The following is a 14,980-nucleotide window of genomic DNA, read 5'->3' on the forward strand; positions in this document are numbered from 1 at the left end:
AAAAAGCAGATCTAAAACGTTGGCGTTCATCATAAAGGTTGAGTGATATGTAATTCATTTTCCATTAGACGATTACTCCTTGCATTTCTGCTCAAGTAATGGTCTTATTGCAGGTTTGTTGATCTTGTCTTTCCAGACTCATCCATTCTATACTCTGATGCCAAATGTTTTTAAAGTTCATTTCTGTTCATTTCACATTTGCCTTAGTCTATGTTTGTTTTGGGGGAATAAAATATAAATTCTTTACCATGACATTTAGGGCCCAACACAATCACCTTTATCTTTTGCCTCCATCTATTTTATGACCTAATCACCCAGGACTGTATGAAATTCTCTAAACATATCCTGCCTGCATGGACATATCTTGATGTTTTTTCAAGCTAAATCCTTTGCCTGAACCACTTTTTTCCAGCTCTTGTCTTGCTGGCAACCTGTAAATCACAGCACTGGCCATCTTGCCTGCTGAGGCCAACTCTTGATCCTCCTTAGTGTAATTAATTCCTGGCATTTTCCTATGTTCTCTGTATCTACTTTGTAATTACTTGGTACCATTTTTTAAATCTGTAAAGCAATTATATTTGGATAAAGGATGAATACTCTCTGATCACGAGTTCACAGTTTTATCCTGGGGGTTTAATAAGATAAAAATCCACATACTCATTGATCTGATGACAAGATGAGGGTGTAGGTTTAGTTTATTGGCTAATTTGAATTTTAAGTTTAGTTGAGTAGTTAAAATCTAATAGCCTCACTAATGTCACCCTGCATATTTTATCAATAAAATGTTGATATTTTAATGTCAGAACTGACCTATTACAGCATTGCAACAACAACTTTCATTTTATTTGTGTGTTTTTGATAATATAATATTAACTATTTAAAAGAAATGGGCTAGACAAATTACTTCACACAGTTCCAGTTTAAGACTGTGTACTATGACTAAAACAACCATTTGTAATGCTCTGAACTAAAGATACTACCATGGATCTATAATCATAATTCTGATGTTTAGAACAATTGAAGAGGGACTCAGATGTAATTAGTCAAGAATGTTTTTGATGTTTAAATAAGTTGAGCATGTTTCAAAAGCATCTTGCACAAAGTGCTTATTTTTATTTTTATTTTTTTAAGATGGATTCTTGCTCTGTCACCCAGGCTAGAGTGCAGTGGTGCAATCTCAGCTCACTACAATTCCACATTCTAAGTTTAAGCGATTCTCCTGCCTCCGCTGAGTAGCTGGGACTACAGGCACACAGCACCATGCCTGGCTAATTTTTGTATGTTTAGTAGAGACAGGTTTTATAGTGTTGGCCAGACTGGTCTCAAACTCCTGACCTCAGGTAATCTGCCTGCCTTGGCCTCCTGATGTGCTGGGATTATAGATATGAGTCACTGCTCCTGGCCCTTAATAAATATTGAGTGTTATTCCAGTTGTCCATTGCTGCTTAACAAAGTTCCTTGAAATTTGGTTAAAAAACAAAACAACAAAACAAATAACAACAACAAACACTGTTTTTAGTTTTCTTATTCATTTTTCTGTAGGCTTACCTGGGTGATTCTCACTTGGGATTTCTTATGAAGTTGCAGTGAAATATTGCCAAAAATGGAGCCATAGGAGTGCTTTTCTCACTCACAGGCCTGATGCCTGAGTGGAGAGAAGTACAACAGTAGTGGTTGTTTGAGGATCTTTCTCCGAAAGTGGCTACGTTGAGCTTTCTCATAGCATGGCAGTGTCAGAAGTTAGACTTTTTATGTGGCAGCTGGTTTCCCCCAGAGTAAGCATTCTAAGTGACAGGAAGTGGAAATAGCAAACCCAGCTGCCTGCCCAGCCAAAACCACTACTGCCCAGCATACAAATTAGCATACTATTACTTCCGCCATATTCTATTAGTCAGAGTAGATACAGAGTCCACTCCAATTCAAGACAAAAGGATGTAGGCCTTGCTTCTCTATGGAAGAGAGTCAAAGTATTGTGGCCATCTTTAATTGTCATATGTTTTGACACTACTCAGTAGTTTATTTAGTGAATGTCATCATTTCACACCTTCTTGGCTGCTGAAAAACTGAAATTTAGATGACTTGGCCCTAGATCCTCTACAATGAAATGTTAAAAATGTGATTGAGGACTGGTGTGGTGACTTATGCCTTGTAATTTCAGTACTTTGGGAGGCTGAGGCGGGTGGATCACGAGGTCAGGAGCTTGAGACCAGCCAGACCAACATGGTGAAACCTTATCTCTACTAAAAATATAAAAATTAGCTGGGTGTGGTGGCGCGCGCCTGTAATCTCAGCTACTCAGGAGGCTGAGGCAGGAGAATCACTTGAACCTGGAAGGTAGAGGTTGCAGTGAGCCAGGATGGCGTCACTGGACTCCAGCCTGGGCAACAGAGCAAGACTTTGTCTTAAAACAAACAAACAAACAAACAGAAACATGTGATTGGATAATTTGCCTTATAGTTAGTATATAATTGCAGCCTAAGAAAAATAACCCTAGCTATCATTTCCCTTTGACCAGTATTATTTGGTATGTTTTTGTGTATGCTGCCACTACCTAATAGTCAAGCACTAATCCAGATAAGATAATTTAGAGGAAGAACTATTTATTCTTCAATGAAACCCATAAGGATACATATCTCTACATTCATAACACAATAAATAAGACTGTGAGAGAACTGGGTCATAGATGTTTTTCTAGGCAGGGTGTTAAAATTAGAGGTCATTCAGGTTCTAGCAAAAAGAATTGCCAGAGTAGAGGGGCTTCTTTCTAAACCTTCACTAAAAATAGCCATACAATTTAAGAAATCAAGGAGACTCTGAGTTTTGGGACTGTACCTCTGAAGCTATATCCTTCCTGCCGATATTATGCCATTCCCTTAACTGTCCCTTTAATTAGTTGATTAGTTCCAGATCTGATAGTGGGCAGTAATTGAGCTATTAAGTGGCAATTTGAAACTAGGCAAATTTGAAATTAGTTTTTGAGGTTCAAATTTCACAAAGTTAGATGGTCTATGTAACTAAGCAGCTCATAGGATCTAAATAAAGATGCCACTTCTGCCAAATAACTTGCAAACCATTAGTTTAAAAAACAAAAACTTTCCAGAAAGCATGAAATAGAGCCCTTTATAATGTCATGCAGTCAGGCTGCAGGGCTGTGCAGTCTGGTATCATAGATAAAATACATTTTACAAGTGCTAGTATAGCTAAATAATTATTTTAGATTTTAATTCTTTCTTGATCAAGACATTATAGTATGAATTTTTTTTTCTAAATTCCATTGGTTGCTCTCTTTTTTATCTTATTGAAATCAAGAATAACAGCACAGTGATACAAATTAATTTAAAAGGAAATTTATTTACTTGGATTCCTTAAACATCATGAAGTGTGTACATATAACACAAATGAACACTTTTGAAAAACTCCTTTTATCTCTCATCTTTTTTCCCCATATTCCACATTTACTTCCATATCCTTGCCCCCAAATATCTCTATACACATTTTCCTGAGCTTATCCTTCCTGTTTTCCTCCTGGCCCTCTAGTTTAATTTCTCCTCATATTCCATTACAAAAAAAAAGCTAACCTGACAGTTGGCCAAATCTGCTTTACAGAGTTCCAATCACTCATCTCCCTCAAATTGGATTTATGAGGGGATCTAGACTGAGAACAAAGGTAGGATGATTGGTGTTTTGCAAACAGATGAGACTTACATGAAAAGAAGAGGTGAGCACACTGTGCCTCTTCTCACTTCTAAGACTAAGACCTGGGAAGGGGTGGGAGATGGGAATGTAAACAAAATTTGTGTTCTGAAAGATGTTAGGTGAGAGAAGATCTTGCCATAGTAGACTTATATGTGTACTTCATCTGGCAAGTTCTGAAGGCATCAGGCTCACAGAAACACACCATACAAAAGAATGTGTATCTTATTTCTTGGCATCTTGTTCAACACACTATTTATCCCAGATGTTTTATTTTTGTTGAAAAATTACTATTTATATTTGCATTAAAATAAGTCAGTGTGGATTTGTTAGATCTTGACTTTGTACTTCTAGCTTCTGCTATCATCTCATTTTAAAAAGTGTGAAATGTGTGCAGTAAACAATATTATGATTTTAACACGTGGACAAACCTGACAGACAACTAGCAATAGCCTGTCTCTGTTTATCTGACCTTTCCAGATCAAACCTTACTCACCACTGATATAGTTTGGCTGTGTCTCCACCCAAATCTCATGTTTAATAGCAGCTCCCATAATTCCCACGTGTTGTGGGAGGGACCCAGTGGGAGATAATTGAATCATGGGGGGGCAGTTTCCACCATATTGTTCTTGTGGTAGTGAATAGATCTCAAGAAATCTGATGGTTTTATAAGGGCAACCCCTTTCACTTGACTCTCATTTGCTTTTTGCTGGCTGCCATGTAAGACATCACTTTGCTCTTCCTTCATCTTCTACCATGATAGTGAGGCCTCCACAGCTACATGGAACTGTGAGTCAATTAAGCCTCTTTCCTTTATAAATCATCCTGTCTGGGGTATGTCTTTATTACCAGCATGAAAATGGATTAATACACCTACCATTCTATTAAATACATCATTAAGGATACTTACTAATGAAGGAAGGTGATCTAGGACACTAGCAGCACAGGAAAGTTAGAAAAACTAACTATATTGTAAATATATATTTTATTATTTACTAAAACGTACTTTAATTTATGCACTCAAATTAAAACATTGGAAAATTCATTCTTCCAAAGAGTAAAACATCCGCTGCTATTGGGAATGTGATTTTATATTCAGTTCAAGCAATATTTAAAATCAATTATTACAGTAGAATATGAACTTGAATTGGGAAGAACACAAGATCCTAGGAGAAAATAAATATTCATATTAAATTGAGAATCCAGTGGGATAACTATATTCTTGGAATGAGCTGTGGTATGCACACAATTAATTAATGTATCTAAACTGCAGTTGAAATATAAACTGTAGGCCAGGCGCTCTGGCTCACGTCTGTAATCCCAGCACTTTGGGAGGCCGAGGCGAGTGGATCACGAGGTCAGGAGATGGAGACCATCCTGGCTAACATGGTGAAACCCTGTCTCTACTAAAAATAGAAAAAAGTAGCCGGTGTGGTGGCAGGCCCCTGTAGTCCCAGCTACCAGTGAGGCTGAGGCAGGAGAATGGCGAGAACCTGGGAGGCGGAGCTTGCAGTGAGCCGAGATCGCGCCACTGCACTCCAGCCTGGGCTACAGAGCGAGACTCCGTCTCGTGGGAAAAAAAAAAAAAAAAAAAAAAAAAAAAAAAAATATATATATATATATATATATATATATAAATATATATATATATATACACATACACACACACACACGCTGTAATTGTTAATATTCACAAATAGTGTTATATGTAATAATTAGATGAATCTTTTTTGTGTGTGATGAAACTGGAATTGAGTAAAACAAACAAAAAAGTAGACTTAAACATAATAGCATGTTTTGTTTCTTTGTTGCTTCCAAACAGGATTTTGCAAACATTTGATCCTTAAAGAAAACTTTGTAAATAAACTTAAATTATCTACAAAATTAGTAAACTTTTTATGACAGAAAAAAATTGTTGAATTGTGTTAAAATCATTTGAAAATTTTCAAAGAATTCAATCGTTGTGCCAATAAAATATGGGTTTTGAAAATGTAGCAGATTGTAGTTATTAAAAACAAAGCCCATGACACAGGAAAATATTTCAAATACTCACTCAAAATCAAGGGATAATATGAACAACTTCAATTGTATCTTAAATCTTATATAATATTTAATTTTCACATTCTATAATTGTGCTTTGGAATATTTTAAATTTATATAATTTTTTCATAGGATTTCTGCTATAAGTAGTGTAAATTCACATTTTTAGCGACATAAAATTTAAAAGGCTTTCCAATTTTCAGGTTCTAAATATGTAAAACCTTCAAAAGAATCATAAATAACAAAAAAGTTAATGAAATTTGTCTCATACAAACATTTGCTGTAGATAGGTTCCCTTAATAGAGGCAAAAAGAAGGTACTTGCGAATATATTTGGGCTGAAAAAATTACATATTTCAAAATAAAAAAATAGAAAAGATATTTTCTGTTTAGCAGGATTTCTATGAGCTTATTTTCTCAATTTAAAATGCTATAATACATGGTGAAGAGTTAAGTGAAAATGTCAAAAATTTTACATATATCACCCATAAAGTACATATATGAGAAGACTATAGGCGATTTAAAAAGTTTACATGATACCATATTAAAAATACATTCTTTAGAAAATACCAGTGACCCAATCTTATAGACCAAAACACTAATTAAAATACATCAGTATACGGCAAGAATGATATATATATTGAAATGGAACTTCGCTCTTGTTGCCCAGCTGGAGGGCAATGGCACGATCTCGGCTCACTGCAACTTCCGCCTGCATGGTTCAAGCAATTCTCCTGCCTCAGCCTCCAGAGGAGCTGGGATTACAGGCGTCTGACACCACACTGAGATAATTTTTGTATTTTGAGTAGAGACGGGATTTCACCATGTTGGCCAGGCTGGTCTCAAACTGCTGACCTCAGGTGAGCCACCTGCCTCCGCTTCCCAAAGCGCCATTTTATAACGTTCATATTATCAATACAGGCTTTAAAAAACATTTTAGCTTTAATATACTAGTTATATCATTTTAATTTTAAGAACTAATTTGCTTTCCAAAATGAATTTTGAATTGCACTTTATTGGTCCACCAATATAAAGTCTCAAAAATCTCAAAAAATAGTAAAACACATAATTTTAATTAATTTCATTGCCCTCTTTCACTTTCAAGGGTCTCAGTTTGGGCAAAATATTATGTGGTCATCATAATTAGCATTCTAGCATGCTTAGGAGAGATCAGATGGGCTACACTGGATTTATGACTTGCTTTGGGTTGCAGGCCACCTCAAAGTTCCCTCATCATCAAGTGGGATAAAGATGTAACACGGAGCCAGGGGGCTTGCCAAGAGATAGCTGCGACATGGAAAGAAAAGATCCCAACAGGTGTTACTAGGAATTATGTTGGTAGGTAGGAACTCCTATCTCAATTCTTTTGTTTCCTTTATTACAGAGGTACTTATATTAGAAGAACACTCCTAATGGCTGTCTTTTACTTTCTCCTGTGGAGATAGCAATAATTTATCTGATTGGTTAGTTTGGAACGCACAGTCCTTGGACCGCCTCTTCCTTTTGCGGAAACTGCTCATCGGAAGTACCTGTTTAACCGGACCCCTCCAGGCTATAAAACGGAAAGACTGAGAATTTGCCTCTGCGCCATCTTCTTTTGGCTGTTACCCGTGACGTCCTTGGTAAGTTCCTCTAATTCTGGGGTTCGTTATCAGTAAGCTGACAATTATAAGACACAGTCTTCACTCGTTGCTCTAACAGTTATCAGGAAATATTTTGGATTTTTTTTTCCACTTCTTTTGTTTCATTTCTCCCAGAGGGAATGGAAAGACGTTATATTTTGGACCTTCTGTCACTCTGACGTCTAGGACATAGGATGGGAGTAAAAAGAAAATGAAAAGGAAAGGAATTCCATGTTGCAGAGCGATTTGTGTAGTTGTAGCTTTTGGCATGGCTAAAGTGGGAAGTGTTACGCTCTGGCAGAATTCTAGGTACTGATCCCATATGTTCAGTGGTAGTGGCAATTTTGCCCACAGGAGAGTGGCTGTTTGTATATAAGCAGGTTTGCCTACCTTGGGCTGTAAGAAAAAGCCAACAAGCTTTGAGGGACTCAGCAAACAGAATCTGACCAGGAGTGCTGAGGCATGCTGGTGTTGGTTAAGTGATTATTGCTGCTTGGCTTTGAAATCTGTAGACGCAGTTTTTTCTAAGTAGCCTTGACTGAGAGAAGGGTTTGATTATAGAGTCTTTTTGTGTGCGAGCCTTATAGATCTCAAAGTGTTTCTAGTATGGCCAGTGGTATTTTCAGGAAATGTTTAGTGCCAGGCCTACATAGGGGGCATATATAGTCTGCTCAAATTCTCACGGGGTGTGGTGGCTGACACCTGTAATCCCAGCAATTTGGGAGGCCGAGGCGGGAGGATCACGAGATCAAGAGATAGAGACCACCCTGGCCAACATGGTGAAACCCCGTCTCTACTAAAAATACAAAAATTAGCTGGGCGTGGTGGCACTTGTCTGTAGTGCCAGCTACTTGGAAGACTGAGCCAGGAGAATCGCTTGAGGCGGAGGTTGCAGTGAGCTGAGATCGCCCCGTTGCACTCCAGTCTGGCCACAGAGAGAGACTCCGTCTAAAAAAAAAAAAGTCTGCTCAAATTCTGATCTTTTATACTGTTTTGACTCCTATTCAGAGATAAGAGATGGGAGTTTGGAGTGACAAATCTTGGAGTTATCTGACTTGGCCATAGATTTAATAGTTGTTCCTATTTTGTGATCTCAGGGTGGCTTTGAATTGAACAATTCTATGTACTTTGATCATAACTTTTGATCTTTGAGATCCACACTGTGACTCCATCCATAGGAGGTGCATATGGATATCAAATTATGGACATGGATATTAAATTAAAAAGCAACGGGAACCCTTTTTGTTAAGAGCCATATACCTTCTTCATAAATTGATGATGAGAAATCATTCAATACAATTATTGCAAAAACAGTGAGTGAGAAAGCAATTAAAAAGTCTCATGATTGGAATATCTGGTTCTAAAAATCATTTTTGCTTAGGATTTTTAGGTGCTAGAGTAGTTTAAAATTTATGCTTCATTGTTAATAGAGAGTAGTGGAAAAATGGAAGCAATAAGTTAGAGCTGGAGAAAAAGAAACGTTTTTAGGAGCAAATTTGGGAAATTAGGACACCAGCTTAAGATAAATGACATAGTAAATGAGATTTGAAGTTAAAGTAGACATCTATAAGAGGGAAATAGAGATTCAAGAGGATCTAAATGTTGTATGTCATAGGATTGGTAAAAGGAGAGTTTAAGAGTTTGGTTGTTACTAGATTGAGGTAAGAACCTGAGTCAAATTAATCAAAAAGAGAAAGAGGCAAGATCTCAAATGGAATGGCTCCTTCAAAGAGAGTCAGGAAATAGGAAACTGTTAAGAAGTCACAGTTAAGGGATGACGTTAAAGGCAGTTAAAACTAAGACTAGGGAAATCTGTTGAACCCACAGTATCATTAGGTGATTTTCAAGGTAATATAGCCATTAGAGATTTTGAACGTAGTCATATTTTGTGCTTTGAAGGATTGTGCCCAAAAATTAGGATTCAAGACAAGGCTCAAGCAAGAGGAGCATATTGGCATGAGACAGGCAAGAAGATAAATTCAAGCTTAAGCAGACTAGATGTTGATCTAATGAGAGAAAAGTTCCTGTATGAAATTATTTGTCTCAGGGAGGAAGAGGGGAAAATATGTGTTTGAATGGTAGATACTTTTAGTAAATTCAAAATTGACTGATTTCATTGTTACTGATAGAGAAGAAGATTCTGGAACTTAAGAACTAGAGGAGTATGTTAGAAAAAGACTAATGCATAGAAAAAAAATAAGGTAGTGAAGTATTCATCCAGCAAACAGCATTAATGCTATGTGTGTTGGAGAAGAGACCAAAGCAGTTAGAAACTCAGCTTCCTAAGTTGATTACATAGCTAAGAACAGTTAAAACTTTCTGAAAGGTGTAAGAGAAGGATAGAAGAAAATAAAAAGTAGAGGTGTGTTTCATTGTTGCAGAAAAATATGTAGCAGAAAAAAATGCTATTCAAGGTCTGTACAATTTTATGATGAAAGACAGTGCGTAAAAGAGCACATGGAAAAGGAATTAGTTCTCTTTCAGCCTCTGGAGGCTCAGGCTGCGGAATCATCAATTGCAGCTTCAGTTCAGGAATCTGCTGAGAGTGATTTTCCAGCTGAAATAAATAGATGAGCGAGAAACCCTCCCTAAGGGGCAGGTCACCAGCTTATCAATTCTGTAACAAGAAACAGTGGAACGAGCTACTGTAATATAGTATTGAAATAGATGCTTGTCAGAGATGGTAGGCTCTGTTTTGTAAGAGAGTCCATCTTCAGCTACACCAAAGTGGCAGAAACTGAGAGCTCAGAGAGGGAATGAAAATGAAGAGGTTTTAAAAACAGGTTGTAGAGGGAAAATTTTATACTTAATTAAAACCTGGTGATCTTGACTGGAAAATGTTAAACTTTTCTGGAAGGTAGGAATGTCTCAAATGTCATGAGAGAGAGGCAACAGTATGCTGAGCGCACCTTACTCCCAGTCATGATGAATCCTTAATGTCAAAATTATCGTATTGATAGGAGTTTTCTGGATTTTGTGTTACTCCCATAAATGACAAGCATCCTGATGAGGCTGCAACCAGGAATATTTTCATGTCCCCTTCTTCCTCTAGATGACATTCAGCTCTGGTTTCTAAGAACACAGTGTACTTTGGGATAACTGTTTTAGGGTTTGGGAATGTGGCTATGATTATATTACATAGGTGTGTGGGCAGTTGTGTTGAGTATATGTATTCTTTTAGGATTGTTTTTGAACCATACATTTGTAAAATTAAAAGAGATGGAAAAATGCAAATTTGACAAACCTTACTTCTATTCATATATTTACCCATGCCTGCAGGTTCTATTTATTTAGCTGTTTGTTGCTTAAAAAAAAAGTGTATAATACTTAAGTGTCCAAATACAGTCCTATGTACTTTGCAAATATTAACTTATTTATATCTTGTATCAGCTTTTTGAGGTAAGAATGTCTGTACTCACCATATTAAAAATAGGCTCGGAAAGGTTTTAATTTGGAAGCGACAGAAACAGACTTAGGCAATCTGGCTTCAGATTCATAAGTAGGTAGATAATCCGTTTAGTAGGTTCTGCCATACTATATATACCTAATGTGTTGTCTTTTAATATGCAAACACATACAAATAGGAATCTATATTCTTAATTTTTCCGTTTCTCTACAAAAGATAGCAGACTTTACACACACTGCTCTGTACCTCATTTTTTTTTTTTTTTTTTTTCAGTCAACTGTGTGTTTTCAATCTGTGGAAAACTGTTCCTTGTTGCATGGAATTAATACTTTATGATGTGAATGTATCATAAACAGTTTCCTGCTAGTGGATGCTTGCATGTCTAAATTCCTAAAAGTAGAATTGTTTTATCAAAATATAAATGCCTGTGTAATGTTTGTGTATTACCAAATTTCTCCCTGTATATATTGTACCGTTTTGCATTCTTCTTTTTTTTTTTTTTTTTTTTGTTGAGACAGAGTCTGGCTCTGTCGCCCAGGCTGGAGTGCAGTGGCCGGATCTCAGCTCACTGCAAGCTCCGCCTCCCGGGTTCCCGCCATTCTCCTGCCTCAGCCTCCCGAGTAGCTGGGACTACAGGCGCCCGCCACCTCACCCGGCTAGTTTTTTGTATTTTTTTGTAGAGATGGGGTTTCACCATGTTAGCCAGGATGGTCTCGATCTCCTGACCTCATGATTCGCCCGTGTCGGCCTCCCAAAGTGCTGGGATTACAGGCTTGAGCCACCGCGCCCGGCTGCATTCTTCTTATAGTGTGAGATCTGTTTCGTTGACAGAGTATTATGAAAATTTGGATTCTTGACAATCTGATAAGTGAAAAATTTTCTGTGTTGTTTTAATTTGTATTTATTATTTAATAAGAACATGTGAATGAGTTGTATACCTTTGTATTTCTTTAAGGGCTGTTTTAATTTCTTTTTCTGTGAAGTGATTTTCATTTTCTTTGAACATTTTTAGGAATTTATCACTGTTATCTCCATTTGAGTTCTACCTGCTCTTTTTATATGATGGAGATGAATCTTTTGCCTATGATGTGAGTTTGAAATATTTTTTCCCTAGTGTGTTGTCTTTTGACTCTGATTTTTCTTTTAATGTAGTGCAATTTATCAGTACTTCCTTCTTTATGTAATGGGTTTTAGTCATTTAGAAATGTCTTTTTCATTCCAGATTTTAAAGGAATTTGCGTGTTTTCATTTAGTACTGCATGGTTTCATATTTCTTTCCCTTTGTACATTTAAATCTTTGATACAGTTTTAGTTTATCAGAGATCATAAGAATATGGTAGAGATACAGCTACAGCTCTCCTTTTTTTTTTTTTTTTTGCGGATGATTATTCTTTGGGCTTTTTACAATGTGGCTAGGAAAATTTGTCTTTGATGTGATATAATTTCTGAATCCCTGGAGGAACTACAGTCATGCATTGCTGAACAACAAGGATATATGTTCTTAGGTGATTTCATCATTCTACAAACATCATACAGTGTATTTACACAGACCTAGATGGTATAGCTTAGTACACACATAGGCTATGTGGTATAGCTAATCGCTCCTAGGCTACCAATCTGTACAGAATGTTGCTTTACTGAATACTGAAGGTCCTTGTAACACAATGGTCAGTATTTGTGTAGTTAAACATATATAAACATAGCAAAGGAAGAGTAAAAATACTGTATGAGATAAAAAATGATACACCTGTTTTGTGCACTTAGCATGAATGAGGAGCCTACAGGACTAAATGTTGTTCTGGGTGAGGCAGAGAGTAGTGAGTAAATGTGAAGGCCTAGGACATTACTGTATACTACTGTTGACTTTATAAACCCTGTACACTTAGGCTACACTGAATTTATTTAAAAAACTAAGTAATTGTGCTACAATATTACAGGGACTACATTGTCACTAGGTGATGTGAATTTTTCAGCTCCATTTTAATATTATAGGACAGTCCATCATTGTCTGAAATGTTGTTATGTGGCACATGACTGTATGCCCATTCCAAGTATTAAGAATGCCTCTGGGAAGTGGCAGAAGAATAAATTCATCATGATGTTTTATTGATTTTTATCTAAGCATTGTGAGTTGAACATTTTCAAGATGTAGCTCATAAGGAAATGAAAATTTTATTATGGACTTTAATTCCTTTGAGTGTTAATGGTTTTTTATTTGAATTTCCAAGGTGATTTAATTTTTGCCTTAAATTTATTCTTGGGAATGTAATAATTGAAAGGGCTTATTTTCAAATTTGGCATATCTCTGTAATGTTAGAATTGTATTCTTGGAATTTCTTAAGTTGTTTGTTCTCATCGCAGGACCCTGATGTATTATGCTAGATATATACTTGTCATAATTTTTGATAAGACATAGAATTAGAAATAAGTTTTCAGCTTTAGTTATAGACTAACTACAATTTTTTTATTTTTATTTTTATTTATTTATTTTTTGAGATAGGGTCTCCCTCTGTCACCCAGCCTGGAGTACAGTGGTGTGATCTGGGTTCACTACAACCTCTGCCTCCCAGATTCAAGTGATTCTTGTGCCTCAGCCTCCCAAGTAGCTGGAATTACAGGTGTGTGCCACCATGCCTGGCTAATTTTTGCATTTTTAGTAGCGACGAGGTTTTGCCATGTTGGCCAGACTGTAGAATGACTACAGATTTAATTTAATTAATGTAGTTTTGACCTACTTTGGAGAATTCGGGATTCAAAAATCTTAACTGCTAACAGTGGCCTCAGAACAATACCTAAAGTCATAGATAGTGTAGGTGACTCATGAAATGGAAGAAGCAAAGAAGCAATGTTTTGATAGGCTGCTGATTCCCTTCTCTGCAGGAGAGCCATGCTGACTGACCATAAGCTTAATGATTAAGTCCAGTGGTTTAGTAGAACAAAAATGCTGCACATCATTAGTATATGGAAGGGATTATAGAATGCTTTATTTCTTTTTGTGATGTTTCCTTTTATGTGGAAGGTCCACTGTTTGTTGACTTTAGAAAAGGAAACTAGAACATTTTCCTCCTTTTTTTCTTGGGATTCAGCTGTTCTCAGGAAGTCGCTCTGCTCTTCCATTTTACAGGGGTAAGAGAAGGACTTTCTTCATACTGTTGCTGAGACTGAGTGGGAAGATCTGTGTAATATTGGAAAACTCATTGTTCATAGATGTATTAGGCAGGGTTCTCCAGAGAAACAAAGCTAATAGGATATATAGAGATAGACATAGGGATAAGAAGAGATTTGTTAGGGGAGTTGTCTAATGCAATTATGGAGGCTGAGTAGTCCCATAATATGTTGTCCCAATATGGGGAACCAAGAAAGCTGATGGCGTGATTCAGACTGAGTCCTTAAATGTAAGAACCAGAAGAACAGATTGTGTAACTTCCACTCTAATACCTAAGGCCTGAGGACTCGGGGGGACCACTGATGTAAGTCTTTGAATGTGAAATCTGGTGAACCAGAAGCTGCAGTGTTTGAGGGCAGGAGAAGATGGATGTTCCAGCTTAAAGAGAGAGAGTTGGTTTACCCTTTCTCTGCCATTTTGTTCTTTGGACCCCCAATAGATTGGCTGACATAAGTCCGCATTAGTGAGGGTGCATCTTCTTTACTTAGTTTACTGTCTCAAATGCTAATGTCTTCTGGAAACACCCTCACAGACACACCTAGAAATAATGTTTTACCAGCTATTTTGGCATCTTTAAGCCCAGTCAAGTTGACACATAAAATTAATCATAAAACAGATTAAATTGTACTCTCTAAATGTGCTTTATTTGATGCAGAGGTAAGATATTGATCTCAGGACAACTCCTTTGTATCGCTTAATTGTTTAGAACTTGGGTAGGACTGCCAGTTACTGATTTTTCTACCCCCAACTCCATCAGAGTGGGAAGACTATGATGAGGACAGTAGGATGATTTATCAGACATTTCCGTTCATTGATGATGTCTCATAGCTGAGGTGGGAATCAGGTTCATTGGTGAGACCATAACTTTCAGTACCTGCTCTAGTAGCAATCCATGTTTAATACTCATGTTGAGGCAGTATATGACAGGTTATATTACCATAAGATATCACAAATAAAATGAACAAGGATCATCTGAATGCCACCCTTCATACCTCAATGTTACATATGCTTTTTCTGAAACCAGAATAAGAAATCCCAGGAACGTCTGAATTTA

At 36.8% G+C, this 14,980-nt stretch overlaps 1 protein-coding gene across 6 annotated transcripts in view; it reads left to right on the forward strand.

Moving 5' to 3' along the window:
• Positions 1-6,863: 6,863 nt before the first annotated feature.
• LOC117085655 (cytochrome c oxidase subunit 7B2, mitochondrial) overlaps positions 6,864-14,980 on the forward strand; it is a 194,613-nt gene continuing 186,496 nt past the window's right edge. For 2 of the 6 annotated variants that reach the window (XM_033214765.1, XM_033214767.1), the window contains exon 1: positions 6,955-7,354. The gene's annotated coding sequence lies outside the window, so the exon portion shown is untranslated. Of the gene's footprint in view, positions 7,355-11,772; positions 11,849-14,980 lie in introns of all 6 variants that reach the window. The other 4 variants (XM_033214766.1, XM_033214763.1, XM_033214764.1 and 1 more) reach the window with 3 other exon arrangements.

Source organism: Trachypithecus francoisi, unplaced genomic scaffold (genome assembly GCF_009764315.1).
Source record: "Trachypithecus francoisi isolate TF-2019V2 unplaced genomic scaffold, Tfra_2.0 Lachesis_group1, whole genome shotgun sequence".
NCBI lineage: Eukaryota > Metazoa > Chordata > Mammalia > Primates > Cercopithecidae > Trachypithecus > Trachypithecus francoisi.